A 16338-nucleotide genomic window follows, 5' to 3' on the forward strand; every position below is an offset into this window, starting at 1 on the left:
AATTTATCGAAGATTATTGTAAGTAAGTAACACCTTTCGAAAAGTAACTGTTATATGTAAAGAATTGTTATTATATCACGTAAAGCAATATAATTCAATTCAGTTAGATTATATAAACTTTTTTATATTTTATGTTTTGTCAGATACCTTACCTCACAGCGTTGCGATGTGTTCGTCACCTTTCCGATTTTGCTTAATTTTCTTTTTATTGTTGTGGTTTTCGCAAGATCATCCACTTGCTGTTGTTAACACCGAAAACCCTTGCTTGTGTTGCTGGAATTTTGGTCTTTGACTCGAGCGCGCTGTTGCTGGTTGCCACTTAAATCCCGCTTGTTGTGGTTTAGCTAATTTGAAAGCAACATGTAAATGAGAACACAATGCTTGAAATGATTGTTCCATAATTTCTGTTACGATTTTATGATGGAAATTGTTTCATGTGCTTATCGAGGCATAGAGATAACGTATGACTTGTGAGCAGTTATGAGATATTATTTTTTATAATTTTGACTTTAGAGCGAGTTATTTAATGAAACATGAGAGTTGCATTATTTTAAGAGTTTGTTTTGTTTAAGAAACGAAAATTTTTACTTGATGATTTTTAGAAAAGTATTTTTTTAGTTGAACCTTAGTTTTAGTGAGCGTGACATTTAGTTTATTACTTTTTTATGAAACAGTTGTGTTTAAATTTAGTGCTTTCGTTTAAAATGTGCAGAGTTGCATTTACTAAGTTATTTTTTTTTAAACCAATTAGATTTTGTGAGCAATTTCTGCGTGAGAGTTAGACGAAAGTTGACGAGAGAGTATTTTTGTAAAGAGTAGTTGCTATAAATGCTTTTTAAAAATATATTCATAAAAAAAAATTATTTTCATTTTGCATAAAACTTTTTACTATTTACTTTTGTCATTACTAATGACTTAAATATTTACAGCTATATTTTTATGAACACGCGGTTGCACATGCTTTATTTCATATATGCTTTGTTGATATTTATGTTTTAGATTATGTTTTTTTAAGTTTTGCTTTTGCAATAATTTAATGCTGTTTTTTGATTTTATTTGCATTTATTTTGTGTGTATTTTTTATGACATACTGTGCGCACAATTTTAAAACATTTCATTTATGATATTTTTTTTTTATTTTGAAAATATATTTTGTGGTTTGCGATATTTACAGGCGCATTGATGAGAGTTGTATGCTATGGAAGAGACAGAAAGAGAAAGAGAGCGTTATGAATAAGAAAATAGTAAATCATTCTTTTTTATTGGTGAATTGATGATATGCTTGTGGTTATTGTTACTCGTATTACAATTGTTGTATTGATAAATTATGCATTTACTTCGATTTATGCATATTTGATATGCATTAACCATTTGCCTACATACAAACATACTTATATAATATTCGTAATTGTGTTACGTGAAAATTTATGTTTCCATGTTTGCTGAGGCGAAAATCGAAAGCCAAACTCATAAATTCTAAATGACAAATCGCTGTGGCGAGAAAAAATGACGAAAATGCAAAACAAAAGCGTAAACAAGTGAGCCCTGAAGAATTCAATGCCAACAAATGCCTGAGCTTTGTGTAATAAAAGCAGAAAAAATCAGCAATTGAGAGCACAGTGAAGTGAAAAAATTAAAAGTGGAAAAAACATTAATACTACAATAAAAATGTCAGTATTTACGCTTCAAATAATTTTTTAAACGTTTGAATGCATTTAAATATTCACAAAGGTCTGAGAGCAGCACAAATCAATATTTAATTTTTATTATTGTTCTATGTTAGTTGTTTAAAACAATTACTAAATATAATTTATACTCGGCAAAAATTTCAAAAATCAATAAATTAAAATAAAAAACTACAAAATGTATGAAATATTGTAACCGTGGAATAATAAAGGCTGATCCAATTCGAGTTTACATACTTTTTTAAAGAAAAAACACAGAAACTTGAAATTTATGGAAAATGTTTTTCATCATTAGAAAGAACATTCTTTGGCATTTATTTTTTGAAGACTCATTGACGGTTACGTTCTCACCGGCATCGTTTTTGAAGAAATATGGGCCGATAAATCTATCGGCTCACAAATCACACAAAACCGTGCTTTTTCCGGATGAAATGGCCAGTCTTGAATGCTTTTCGTCTGAAATACAGCAATTTTTCTTGTTTTCATACCCATTGAACCAGAAATTGGCCTCAGCGCTGAACAAAATATGACTCGAAATTCTTGGAACTTTTCAAGAGCCCAAAGAGCGAAGCAATGTCGATTGGGAAGGTCAAGCTGTATTTTGTACGCTTTCAATTTATGATCTCGACTTCAAATGCGTTATGTCGTTTAATAACTCAGTGCGAGTTTCTGTAAACGACGCCGAATCGACTCTCCACGTTACTCGTGTACACTCTCAGCTATGACTGCTATTTTATATATTTCTCAGTATGTGCTGGACGTCGCCTATTCGGTCGAATATTATCCAATAATGAATGCTGGATCTCAAGGTGGTGTTGCGAATAGTACGCTCTGTAGGCCGATTATATTGAAGTAAGTAGTATAAGTTGAGCGAAGCGCACGAAACACATTCTTTAAAGAACGTGAAATTTTCGTAATAAAGTTGAACGATTTGTAAAAGTTATTCAGACGTAAGTCTTTCCATGATGAAATGCCAAACAATACTGGACAAAAATAACATGATTGCTTGACACTACTCAGGCGTGATCTGTCAAAAAGAGGCTTTAAAAAAACCAGGCTGGATCACCCATTAGCAGTATGAACAACTAGAAATATCAGTAATAAGTTTGAGATCGAAGCTAAACTCAAGCATAAATCTAAAGACTCCTTTGGAACGGAACGGTTATTGCAGAAAAGGGAAGTACACGGGCACTTCGTAAAATAAATTGGGACCTTCGGCAAGGTGAGATCGTTTCCTTTTGCTCTGGCCCTTAGTAGTGAACGACCTTTTGCAAAAACTTGAGAACAGAGGCTGCCAATTGTTTGCCTGCGCGCTAGATACACTTTTTAGTTAAAGAAAAATTGCTAAACACGATTTATGATTTCACCCAAGGCTTTCTAAATGTGCCAGTAATGTTTAATGCAGTCGTTTCCTAGTGGAGGGCGCTCGGAGGAACCACATTAGATAAGCAGCTGAAGCGTATTCAAAGAGCGACCCTCATCGGCATCTACGAAGCACTAAGAACAACCCCAACGATGGCCTAAATTCGATTTTACACATTGCACATAGCAGGTAGATGCTTCGCGGAGAAGGCTATAAATACCTTTTTGGATACTGGGTATATGAAAATCCCCTGTCAGGTATACATTGAAATTCTCCACTGCTTCGTTAAATTCCTTCCAAAGTAGATCACTGCACTGCAGAACCCTCTCCTCGTGGTTCCTTTTCAGTCTGCGAGGGATTTCTGGGCGGGGCGAAGCCATTGGAGAATCGGTGAATTGAGGTTTTTCGCGCATGAAACGAAGTTAGTAGTAGATGAAGCCTTCCATCGGGAACTCTTTAACAGTTCTAGTTTCAGGCTACCAGATGAGTGTAGCGCCTTGCAAGCGGAGATGTTTGTCATCAAGTTAGCAGTAGATATATTTCTCCGAAGTGGCTTTATTGGCTTTGAGCTTGCTGACTCTGCACTCAAAACTAACCAAGGAGCTCATGACTTCTTCAACAGCTTCAAGCTTTTTCCATATTGAACTGTTATGGGTATCCGGTCACAAAGTAATCGTTAGAAAATACAGTGCCAATGAGCTGATAGAGATGGCACTCATTCTCCAATTTCATACGACTGGAAGTGAGTTGGTTTTCCGATGTCCTCTTGCACTCTTGCTTTGAACCTACGGACCTGTAGTGACTCAGCAAGCGCTGATCGACAACCCCAACTTGTGTAACTGCAAGATCTTTCTGTGAGAGTAAACCGTAAGCGGTCGCCTTAACTGCTTGCTATTAGCAAAGTCAATCTCATCGCTAATGTAGGTGGGCACTGTCCATAGGTTCAAAATTGGTGCCATCGATTTTGGATCAATCTTACGACCAGGTCAGACCTTGATATACCATAGATACAGTCTTAAGAAATCTTTTGCTGCCATTTTTGTGTCTCAGTATGAGCCACACATATGATTTTTTTTTCGCTTAGGGATGTCATAATGAATCCGTTTGGAATGTCAGATAAATAAATAAAACTAACCCTTTTGTCTTAACTACCCATTCTATGATCTCTCTCCACAAATTACTAGAGGTTATCGAGTTAAAGAAGGAAGCTTTAGCAAGCTTTAGTGTAAAATGTAAACCTCGTTTACTATTAAACTTAAAAAAGTCTTACAATGTGCCAAAAGATTAAAAAAATTCATATCTATATTCGAAAAATCGGAAAGCTGTCATTGCCGTCGAATGCTTTATGGCTTTGTTTATGTTGTTTTGACTTCTCTGCGATGCATTGCTGCAGCCAGTTTTCTTCAAGGGCACACAAGTGCACTAAAGAAGTTGCAATCCGGATACAGGTAGTAACTCACATACAAATGGACGGGCAAACTTGCTCCAAAGCTTCGCACTAAATCCATAACAATTTGCACTTCCTTTTCAACGCAAGCAAACGCAACTATTTCAAGGTTCCTCCGTTGTTTGTGCCGACTTGGCAAAATACTTGAAAATATATTGTCATATTGTCGTGGAAATTGAAGAATATTTATGGTTTAACTTGTAAAGTGAATGTAAACAATAACACGTTAAAGCGTGTGACCTTTACACCTTGACTTGTTGGCAGAGCATTTTTTACCTTCAGTGGAAATAACAAATAGCATGAAAAATTGCGCATTTGTCTCAACTGTTTAAGGGCAAACATTTTTTCCGAAGGATATATTTTTTAAAATTTATAGGTTTTAAAAATTTCAGTTTTAGCATCAAAAGCAAAGATTTGTAACATTTCCCTGAACAAGCGTAAATAATGTAGTGCTCTTTTAGTAGTGACGGTAATATTGAGTTAAGATCTCTACCGCGACACTTAACAGATGGACATTGGAAGTATGAAGGAAATCTCTAGACTTTGCTTCTGTTTTTCGCCATCGACTAAGCTTCGATCGTTTACTCAAAGCCAACAAAAAAATCTAGTACAATCTCGAACTCAAGATGCATTCATCGGAGAACCACTCATGTCAATATATATTTCTTTGAACTATTATTGAATCCAATTTCTCATTCTCAGCTTGTAGAATAAAAGTTTATAAATCTACCGGTTATTGTAGTGTTTATATGAGATAAAGAGCCGTATGGGTTGTAGTGTTCAAGATAAAGTTATTGATAAGCTTTGCAACCCTTATACGATATAAAAGGAACTAATAGTGATCTTAAACATTTTATTAAAATATATTTGAAGTTTCTTTAGTTCTAGAATACCGAGAATAAATTTGATTCCCACATCCTAACAAACCTAACTTAAACCTGAGTACAGAACCTCAACAGAACATTAGTTAATATGGTCATGACATTAGTTAGTGACTTTGAGCAATAAAGTTTTTTTTTTTTTTGATAACATATCTATGCATAATACTATTGTTAGAACTTGGGCCCCCAAGTTTTGGTCGCAGAATGCCAGTAAATTCAATATGGGTAAAGTTTGTAGTAGTGCAGCGACGAAGACTCAAAATCGCTTAGCCTTGCAGTTAGATGTGGCTATTGGTATCGGGTCTATATAGATCTAATAGACTCCGCTACATTTTCTTAGTTTTCGTAGCTCTTTTATTATAGCCTAAGCGTACGATACTTTAAGATATCCCTATTTCAGTTGTAGACCACTCTAGAAAGGGTTGCATTTCAGGATCTTCAACAAATAATTAGAGGTCAGTGTTTTACAATCTTGGAGATATCGGAAATGGGTAGCCCATCATTTAGGGATTTTTGGGTTAAATATATAATAATTTTCTTCTCGGTGGTAGTACTAATGGTATAAATTGTAGTGTTCTGTCGAAAACTAAACCAGTGTGACAGTAAAGTTTAGAGCGAATCAAGGAACTATAAAACTGTGTGAGCTTCTAACTAAACTTTTATCTGAAGCGAGCAGACAAACTCAACTCACATCTGCTCGCAACTACACTCACATCTGGCTACTAATTGACCAGATTCTTTTATTTCCATGTAATACCTAGAAAAACTCGAAATGTTTTTCCACCAAAGTATTGTGAAAGGGCTTATGGACCGCAGTATGATTTCCTAATGTGACAGACTATAAGCCTATCTCTGTCTTGTTCACCGAACCGCCTTTCAGTGAAAGTGAAATTGAATAATGCTAAAGCTTCTTACAAGTGTTTCCTAACACCTAAGAAAGTGGGTAATGCATACGAGTGAAATCATAAAAAAATAAGGTGGTATGACTTTTATATCTGGACCTATTGGTTCTTAATAGGAAAGAGTATACATAAAAGAGAACAGCTTCGGTGAGCAGATAATTTCAGGTTTTGGGTCGGTCGATTGACCATCAAGATCGCCGTGTCATTCGCCAGTTACCAGTCGAAATGCTCGAACGAGTCTTCGAAGATTGAACTGAATGGATGGACCATCTGAGACGTAGCCGCGGCCAACATTTGAAAGAGATAATATTCGAAAAAAATAAATTTCAAAAAAATTTTTTTTTAATGATAATAAACATTTCCCATTAAATTTGGAGTTTCTCGTAAGGAACCTCGGAAAGGATCATTTTTTCAAAATACTCGACTGAATTGGAAAATACTGCTCGGACCATTTAGAAGCAGTCAAACGCTCAAAGTTCTGGTAATGCTTGATGACTGTCAGAATTATAAGTGTGCAGATTATAAAGAACTCTTTCAAACGTTTCAAGGGATCCTAGATCAACGCAAAACTTTTACTCAAACTTGACTTGATTTAAAGGCAAAGCAGTTGAGCTCACAGGAGGGGTGCTCTTATCCTAACTGTGACGGTTTTGGAAATGGCCTAGTCTCTGTTGTCCTATTGAGATCTAGCGATTTTGCATAGATATACATGCGGTTATGCTGATAATCATGTCGGACGCTCATTGCCAAATTCGTATGGAAGAAGGTGAGATGAAAACACCCAGTCATTCTTTCCACCATTGACCAGCTTTCCCAAGACTGAGGTGGAAACATCACGGCAGGCTCAATACTTAGGAGTAATGACAACATTATTCCCGTCCTGTTATATGATGCAGAGGTATGGACGATGACAAACATCTGATGAGTCGATGTTACGAGTTTTCGAGAGAAAGGTTCTGCGGAAGATGTATGGTACTTTTCGCATTGGCAACAAGAGACATCGGCTACGCTGGTTAGACCATGTCGTCCGAATGGATGATAGTGTTTGACGCAGTATCCACCGGGGGTAGCAGAGAAAGAGGGTAACCTCCACTCCGTTGAAAAGACCAGGTGAAACTCGGATACGAAGAAGAAGAAGAATAGGTATAATTATAATTCTGCAGTCTCAGCCGTTCATGTAGAATTCGTTTTCGATCGATCTTTCAACATAAGTTAACCTAACCTAATTTGATTTAAAAAATATAATTTAAGAAATTTTCATACAGTAGAAGATTGCGCACTACCAGTTCCACTATAGTTAGCATAACTTCGCAACACTTAAAAATGCCAACACAACTTTATTATATTTCAAATATTCAGATTATAACCGAGTGTTTTATGACAGAAAAAATGCAGCAAATTTCAATGCCAACAGGTGTTTCAACAAGCTGCGAATGAAAGAACGATTGAAGGAAGGCAAGCTTGTGAGGCAAAGCGAGCATACGACCATGCCGAGGCAGCAATGCGCTTAAGGCCTCCTCAAGTGCAGCACTTGGGCGCTCATTGTATATATGTGAATGAATAATATTTTACTTAGTTGCTTAGATATTTTCTTTATGAATTGAATTCCAAAGATTCAAAGTCACACACACAAGCGTGGATACTCACATAGACACACACATGCATGTAATCATATAAATAGACGAGTAATCCGACTAAGCCACTTGAGTTGCTCAATGCACAAGACCTGCCCCTTCCGGCTCGTCCACCCACAGCTCGGCAATATTCTTTTGAAAGTGATTTCTTTAGTTTCATTTAGACAGACGGACATATGGCATAGTAGCGCCGTATAAGCGGTTCGTAAGCCTAACAAATAACGCAAAAAGGATATTTCATTTTCTGCTTGAGTAATCCTTTTACTTTCTGTTCTGCACCGCTGCCGCTGCTTGTCTTTTTCTTGTTGTTTTTTCTTTGTTTTTTGTTTTCATTGCTGAAAGTCAAATGAGTGACATTGGCCTACAGCCGAACGCAGCTGGAGACAAAAGGTTGAATATGAGTTTAATGTGCTCGTAAAAGCTTTGCTTGAAGGTAGCTCTAACTGATGTTGTTGTTATTGCCGCTAGCAGCTAAAAGCCATGAGGTAAAGTGTGTAGATGCTTAACATACAGTTTGACTAAATAAATTTTAGTCGATAAGAAATTTACCCTTTTCGTTTGTTTCAAATCTTTTCTTTTATTTTTGTCCATTTCCAAGTTTGTCCCGTCGTATTTCTATTAGTTTGGAAAATTTATGTGGGCAGCAAATTGCTTTTGGATTCGCAAGAAATTACAGTTATCAACTTATGTGGGCCGCAAGACAACTGATGCCAATTTAATTTGCAATCAAAATGATCAAAAGTAGTTGAAATAGGAACCAAATGAAGGCAAATACGAAATGAGCGGCATAATTTAAGGGGAGAAAATGAAAATAAATTTATTTAACAAAATGAAGAACAATGGGTAATATGTAGATATATATTATTAAAATGGCGAATAAAAAGCTACACCAGGCGCACCGCCATAAACCAACATAACGAACCATAATTAATTGGAAAATTTTTTGAAGACTCTCAATACTCGCTAATGTACTGCTGCTAATAGTAAAAACAAGAAAGGAATTAAAATACCCAGTAGAAATATGTTAGAAGTAAGTACCCGCTTGGACTTATTTTAGCGCAGCATTAGAAGAAAAATCTGAAATTCCGGTCTCATGATCAAGTGTCTAAGATCTTCGCAGCCTTGAGGTGATTTAAAGGTTATAATGAATAGATTAAATGAGATCCGCCGATTTTATGTTTGACGATCAAGTTATATATAAGACATAAACAAAGCACTGATTTCGCAGAAGCTTTGATATTATTCGTTAAGTTGAATTTATTTATAAAACTTATATAAAGAAAGATCAAATTCCAGGTGCCCTCTTTTTTTACAGAAAAATCGCAGAAACTTCAAATTTAATTAGGAATGTTTATTAACATTCGAAAAAACATTCTTTGGCATTTATTTTTTGAAGATTGTCTCTTACAAATGTTGACGTCTCAGATGGTCCATCCGTTGAGTCCAACTTTCGATAACTCGTTCGAACATTTACCTCTACTTGGATCACCCGTTATTATCATTTTATATATTTTGCTTGACCGCGAAAACTCGGAGCTTTAGTCACATCTCCTTTAAATATTGGGTTGCCACCACAAATAGCTTCTACTTGTAATATAAAATTTTTCGAACTTCCTGTTTTATACTGTGTATAAACGGTCAATACCCTTCACAAATAGAAAAGGTTCCTAACAAGGACTTTACGCCGATCATTCAGTTTGTATGACACCTACTTGCTATAGTGATTCAAACCATTACTTTGGAGATTGCATTACTGCCTTAGCTAATAAACCATGCCAAATATTGTAAATATACATATGTATCTCCTCAAATAAAAAAAATTTCCATAATGTTCAGTTGGTGTGACAACCATATGCTATATGCTATAGTAGGTGGTTCCCACAAATGAGCAGCTTCTTACAGAGAAACGAATGTGCGCAAAATTTCATATCGATATCTCGAAAACTGATGGACCAGTTCGCGTAAATACAGATAGACTGGCGAACATGGCTAAACTGACACAGCTCGTCATGCTGACCGGGAATAAATACATATGACTAATCAGACAAGATGGAAAATGGAGCCATGTATAAAAGTATACGCAAGAGAGGAAAGTTCTCTGAGCGCCATTCATTTGGGAGTATCCATAACCGATTTTTTTACATATAGCTCAAGCAGTTCACGACTTCCGGTGTAGGACCAAGCATCCTCTGGATTACCAAAAAACATCCGTTTGTAGGCGATCCATATCTCCCCAAGGTTTTGCGCTGGGTTTGGGACCCGCCACGTAAAGAACGCATGAACGAATGAAAAGGAGAAAAAATGCCTCTGATGAAAAGAATCAAACAGTTTTTAGCTTGTTGAAATTTTTGGAACCATACGTCATCCAGGTTTGCTAAGAAGAGTCTTTGTTAAAATGAGTCTTACTGTTCAGGATTCGTTCGTTTCCTTTGTACTTCATTTTGTAGGATATAAGTCGTTAATAACGACTTTAGTTTATCATCGGAAACTATCCTTAGGAAATATATATACGTGATTTGGTTAGACAATGTATTAGATAAGCTATTGATGTTGAGTTCTAAGTTGAGTATCAAATACTTTAATTTCAGTTAGAGTACAGGGTTTGCCCGGAAAGTAATAAGACCGACTGGATTCGGTAGAGAGCGTTCTTAGCTAACGAACGAGCGGCTGGTCAGTTGTCTCCGAGCACCTGGAGAGTCAGGACAAATATTTTCGCGCGACGTGTTTCTGTGAGTGGTGCAAGCCGAAAATGCAGCGTTCGTTAGAGCAGAGGTACGCGATTAAATTCTGTGTGAAACTCGGTAAATCTGCGACAGAGACGTTTGATATGATCAAGCAGGCTTACCCAGATGTTGCTTTAGCAGGAAGTGAGGTGTTTCTGTTTGGAGGGCCGGGAAGAGGTCGCTGATGAAGACCGTGCTGGGAAACCTACGACTTCCACAAACACTGACAATGTGACTCGTGTACGCAAAATTTTGAACTCAGACCATCGACTAAGTATTCGTTTAATTGCCCAGATGTTAAATTTATCAAAATCTGTGGTTCATGACATTGTGGTGGAGCACTTGATCATGTGCAAGGTGTACGCGCAGCTGGTTCCAAAAGTGCTCACTGACGACCAGAAATTGCGGCGAGTGGAAGTGTGCCAAAAAAATTTGAACATGTGAGAAAGTGATCCTCAATAACGTAATCACAGGTCTACCCTACTGCCCGCATGTGGCTCCCTGAACTTTGTTTGTTTTCTTTCCTGAAAAGGCCAATGAAAGGCAAGTATTTTGAGACGACAGAGGGGATCCAAGCAGCATGCACCTCGGCTCTCAAGGCTACTCCGGAGAACGCCTTCCATGACGACTTCAATGTTTGGAAATCGCGATGGCAGCGCTGCATCGACGCAGCAGGAGCCTATTTTGAAAGATTTTAAAGAATTGTAGCGATTGGTTCAATAAATTTTTTTCAATCGACTCAATTCTTTTACACTCCCGACAAACCATGTATATATATGTATTTATAGGAATGCTCAGTAATCGTCAGACCTAAGCAAATCTTTTGAATTTACTTTATACATTCACACTTGTTCATTGTTTTATATTTATATCTATATACTATAATATAGACTTAAAGATTTTTGATATGACCAATATTACCGGTTATAAGTGGTATGGATATATTAAGTTAGCCAAGGCTTTTTGTCCGTTTTTATACCATTTCTCTTCAAGAAGTTGGTAATTTGACGAACCGCCGATCTCATACCAGAGTATAATACAGATGTCATAAAAACTCTATGGATCTTTAGATTTAGGCATCGCTATAGTCTCCGAACAAATTATTTAGATCGCACTAAACTAAACCAAACTGACCGATCAAAGTCAAGTTCTGTTATTGAAAAAAAATTTATTTAAGAGAGTATTATAGGTTTTTTTTCTTATTTTTACCTATTCTGATAAATTTGCTAATTAGAATCCAACCACCAATTTTTAAATCTTATTTTGAGTTGTACAGACATGAATTGTATCTATCTTGATCTCAAAAGTAAGTAACTCTTCGTAACTAAAGAAAATGTAGTATATACAACCTCTGAGTATCAATTCTATGCTGTAAAGGTAACCCCCGAACAGAAAACTATTGATGACGATGAAAAGTATAAGCAGAGCAGACTTCTCGCAGTAAACTTGGCTGCAGGGCTTTACTCCATACAAATACATAGCAGGTAAATAAACAAAATTTGTGAGTTAAAGAGCAGCAACCAACTCCAAATGGAGACTGAAACTGCTAACATACTACATACACATACTGAGCGTTGGGCGTTGAAAATAAAGTTTACTAACGAATTTAACTTGCCCTAATAGCATTTGTAAGCCAGTCGGCGGGTGGAAAATTTAGGGCTGCTACGTGAAACGTCTATTTTCATGTCATCTATGTGTAGGTGTGTGTATGTGTGTGGACTCACAAACACAGCGACGCAAAACATAAAGCGTAGACTAAAAGAACTTGTTTGAAACACGACGACGATGACGAGCGGGGGTTAAATGAGAAACAACAACTGTTCGGCATTTTTTCTAAAGGATGTACGAAAGGTAAAGGCAGCGAAAGCACCGAAAGCAATGTGAAAATCTGCTTGTGGAATAAATGGCAAAAAAATCTGTTAGAGATGTAAAAGTACTTATAAATGTGTATGTATGTGTGCATATTTTTATTATTGTGTGTTGCTGTTATTTTTGTTTTTAACTACTTGCGCTTAATTTCTGTGTGCAGCTGCCTTTTGCGTACGCAATTAAGAAAGCAACTGACCGGCGGGATGGGTAATTTAAAAATCTGTTAAAATGTTGATTCTGCTAGAGTGAATTAGCTTAACCGACGGACTCATAATATTACGGTGGATGCTTTGTAAAACATATTTTATGTCTGTCTTTTAGTTTTAAAGTTGGCGCACAGCGTTTAATGTTTGAAGCAAAAAGCTGAACTGCTTAAAATATTTAATTAGATTTGGCTGGGGAAGAGTTTACTTCAAGAAATTGGTAGAATTTGGAGTACTTAGCCGATGCTTGGGCAATGCAAGTGCGTACAGGGTAAGAAAAGCCTTATACTAAATCCTAGATTAAACTCAGACTCGCAAGTTTAACAGATTTATGAAACCGGAGCTCAGCTCAGATAATATAGGTACCGAGATATAGGCAGTCTCAGCATTTACCACGCAGTTATGCTCCTTAGAATTAGACATTTATGGGCGTGAAATTATCACATTAAAATTCAAAATCGTTATTTAGAATTGCTTTCGAGTTCCAGTTTTCTAAAATATAGTTTCTAAGTGCAATCAGGTGCATAAGTTTAACTTAAAACGGTTTTATCCTCAAAACTACATTTTTAAAGTTTGCTTGAGTAATTACTCAGAGCAAAATCATTCGATCACTATCAAATTTCTAAATGTTCTGTATATAGTTTTCCATGCAATATTTTATTAGTTCTTTAATCTGATAAAAAGCCGAATTTTGACATGCCAAAAACGATCAAAAATTTGATTGAAATTCAGCTATTTTTTAAACGTGTCGAAATGCTCGAACGAGTCATTGAAAATTGGACTCAAAGAATGAACCATTGGAGACGTAGCCACGACCAACATTTTGAATGAAACAATCTTCAAAAACTAAATGCTAAAGTATTTTCTTTGAAATCTTTCTGTGTTTTTTTATTTAAAAAAGTGGTTAACCTCGAAATGAATCCAGAGACTATTGGAGTCTAACAGTCAGTTTTTTGCAAAATTTTGAATCTTTTTGACTTGATCCTAGGAGCACCAGAGTTGCAATTCTTCCTCATCAACGGTGCAGAAAAATAACGGAAAGCATGATTAATTAATGAACCAGGTAATTGCACAGTTATAGTTAGGAAGTAATGCCAAATCATTTCAACATTAATGAAACTAAAAGACCGAAAAAATCTAATTTTTCGTGTTTTCAGTCAATTTTCAATTTGTTTTCATTGACAAGTACAACTCTGCAAGATATCTCGCCGAGTTGTTCTTCATATGCTCTCAGATTTTATTCAACAATTTGACCGATGCACAAATTTTTTAAAGAAATTCGACTTCGATGAAGGTTTTTCGCAGCTTCTTCATGGCTTAAACAAAATTGGGAGTTTCTTATCTCGGAAGGAAACTAAAATCAAACCAAGCACATGGAGTTACAGTGCCGATTTTCAATAAAACAAAAAAAAAAAAAAATTAAACACATTCAGGAGCAAAGCCCTACTTATTGCAAAGACGAGTATCTACGAGTTATTTCTACACTTTTATCGAGTTCTCTTATTGGTCTTCGACAGACGACATGCACTCAGCAGCAAAACTGTGCTTACACAGGTAACTCAGTGGCATATTTCTAAATGTATGCTTGAAATAATAAATAAAAGCGAGAAAAATGTCATCACAGTATATACTTAAGCCGTACGTTATATTTTCAAAGAAAATTCGAAGTCATGGAAGCGAGAGAAAAGCGAGTAATTAAAGTCATTAAGGAAAGTCGGGTCTAGATTTTTTGTCCACGAGCTGACAGACCACCTGTACTCACGCACCTTGGACAATAATCTACATATGTCAATTAAACAGGTTTGCCATATAAAGACTTGAGATCGATAGCTGAGTTTGCTTGGCAACTTTATTTTACCATATAGTGTTCTGATAACGAGGGTTATGACAAATGAATGAATAAATGTGTGCAGAACTCATACCAATATCTCAAAAACTTATAAAAATATAGTTCATGTCTGTACAGATGGACAGACAAACATACGGATATGGCTAAAACGACTTATACGTCAAAAACTTTGTAACAAACTTAATACATTTAACCCCTTACAGAACGAGAACAAAAGGTTGGGAATAAGGTAAGGTTATATTAATAATAAATTATTTTCTGCTAAACTCACATGTACACAGAAGTATTTCTTTTCTATAATGAGGTTTCAGTCCAGTTGTGTACAGTTATGTTGATGAATATGGCATTGCCATATGTTTCCAACAATTTATTGCAATCATAAAACTTTACTATCACCAGCATTTAGAGCCATTTTGAAGTGGCATTTTTCAAAAGTTTAACAATTTTCAAGTTATACTTGGGAATATATATAGTAGATAAACCAGTTATCAATATACATAACGATTTCTTATACAGCAACCGTACACTCTCTTTGTAACACTCAACTTACAACAACTAAAAATCCCACCAAAACTTAACGCCCCCACATTTCATTTACCCCTTAGAGCTCTGTCTGTTTGGATTGTTCGCAGTTACTGTTGTCCGATTATTTGCTTCAACTACGTGCAGTAAATCCAATCAGTTCGACCTACGGTAGTGCGCCTTTGCTACCAGCAATCGTTCAAATAGCCAACAGAAGTTTCGAAATTAACGCGTACAAAGTAAGTGACGGGGAGCAGATAGAGATGGAAAGCATATTTGTTGGTGTAGGTATGGATCTACCATACGCTTAATCTCTTGAGCTTGCGAATGCACCTTATTTTAAGAGCTTTCAATTCAGTTTATTTAATTACATTTCGCGCTATTGAATGAAAGTTAAACTCGGACAGGAAGAATTGAGTGCAGGTGCAAAATAAATTGCATACTTTTCGGAGCCAGCATTTTTATAGAATTTTTTATTTATTTTTAAAGAGAAATGAGGGGTCTCTCATCCGGGGCTACTTTCTTCTTGATAATTTTTTTTTATGTGGCTTCTCTCTTAGCTCGGCTTCAAAAGAATTTTGGCTAACCAGAGGATACTTGGTTTAAAACCGAAGTAAAGTTCGCTCTCGACGAACAAAAACCAAACTCTTTAAGTCACTCATTATTCCCTTCCTGCTATATGGACAGAGGCATGGACGATGACAACATCTGTTGAGTCGGGCTTACGAGTTTTCGAGAGAAAGGTTCTGCGGAAGATTTATGGTCTTTTGCGCATTGGCAGCGGCGAATATCGCATTCGATGAAACGATGAGCTGTATGAGATCTACGACGACATTGATATAGTTCAGCGAATTAAGAGACAGCGGCTACGCTGGCTAGGTCATGTCGTCCGAATGGACGAAAACACTCCAGCTCTGAAAGTACTCGACCCAGTATCCGCCGGGGGAAGCAGAGGAAGAAGAAGACCTCCACTTCGTTGAAAGACCAGGTGGGAAAGGATCTGACTACACTAGGAATCTTAAAAGATGTTATCAAATTTTCCAAAAAAAACCTAGAAAGGTAATATCAGAATGGGATCGCACGTAGCATTTTGACAGAAGTGCTTTGGAAATAGTTATGATGAAATATACTACTATACTCTCCACTAATAGAAGATTAATAGTTTAACACATCAAGACACAGACAGACACTGCAGACCACCCTAGATTTGATCCATACCAACCGAATAACCTAAACTTGTTCGTTATTTTATTGGTGGTA

General features: G+C 36.3%; 1 long non-coding RNA gene across 1 annotated transcript in view; it reads right to left on the reverse strand.

Moving 5' to 3' along the window:
• Positions 1–16338, reverse strand: part of LOC126753934 (uncharacterized) — a 120784-nt gene that overhangs the window by 48207 nt on the left and 56239 nt on the right. Inside the window, exon 2 of the long non-coding RNA XR_007666225.1 lies at positions 153–344. This is a non-coding gene — a long non-coding RNA (uncharacterized LOC126753934). The remainder of the gene's footprint in view (positions 1–152; positions 345–16338) is intronic.

The sequence above is a fragment of the Bactrocera neohumeralis genome, chromosome 3 (genome assembly GCF_024586455.1).
Source record: "Bactrocera neohumeralis isolate Rockhampton chromosome 3, APGP_CSIRO_Bneo_wtdbg2-racon-allhic-juicebox.fasta_v2, whole genome shotgun sequence".
Classification (NCBI taxonomy): Eukaryota; Metazoa; Arthropoda; class Insecta; order Diptera; family Tephritidae; genus Bactrocera; species Bactrocera neohumeralis.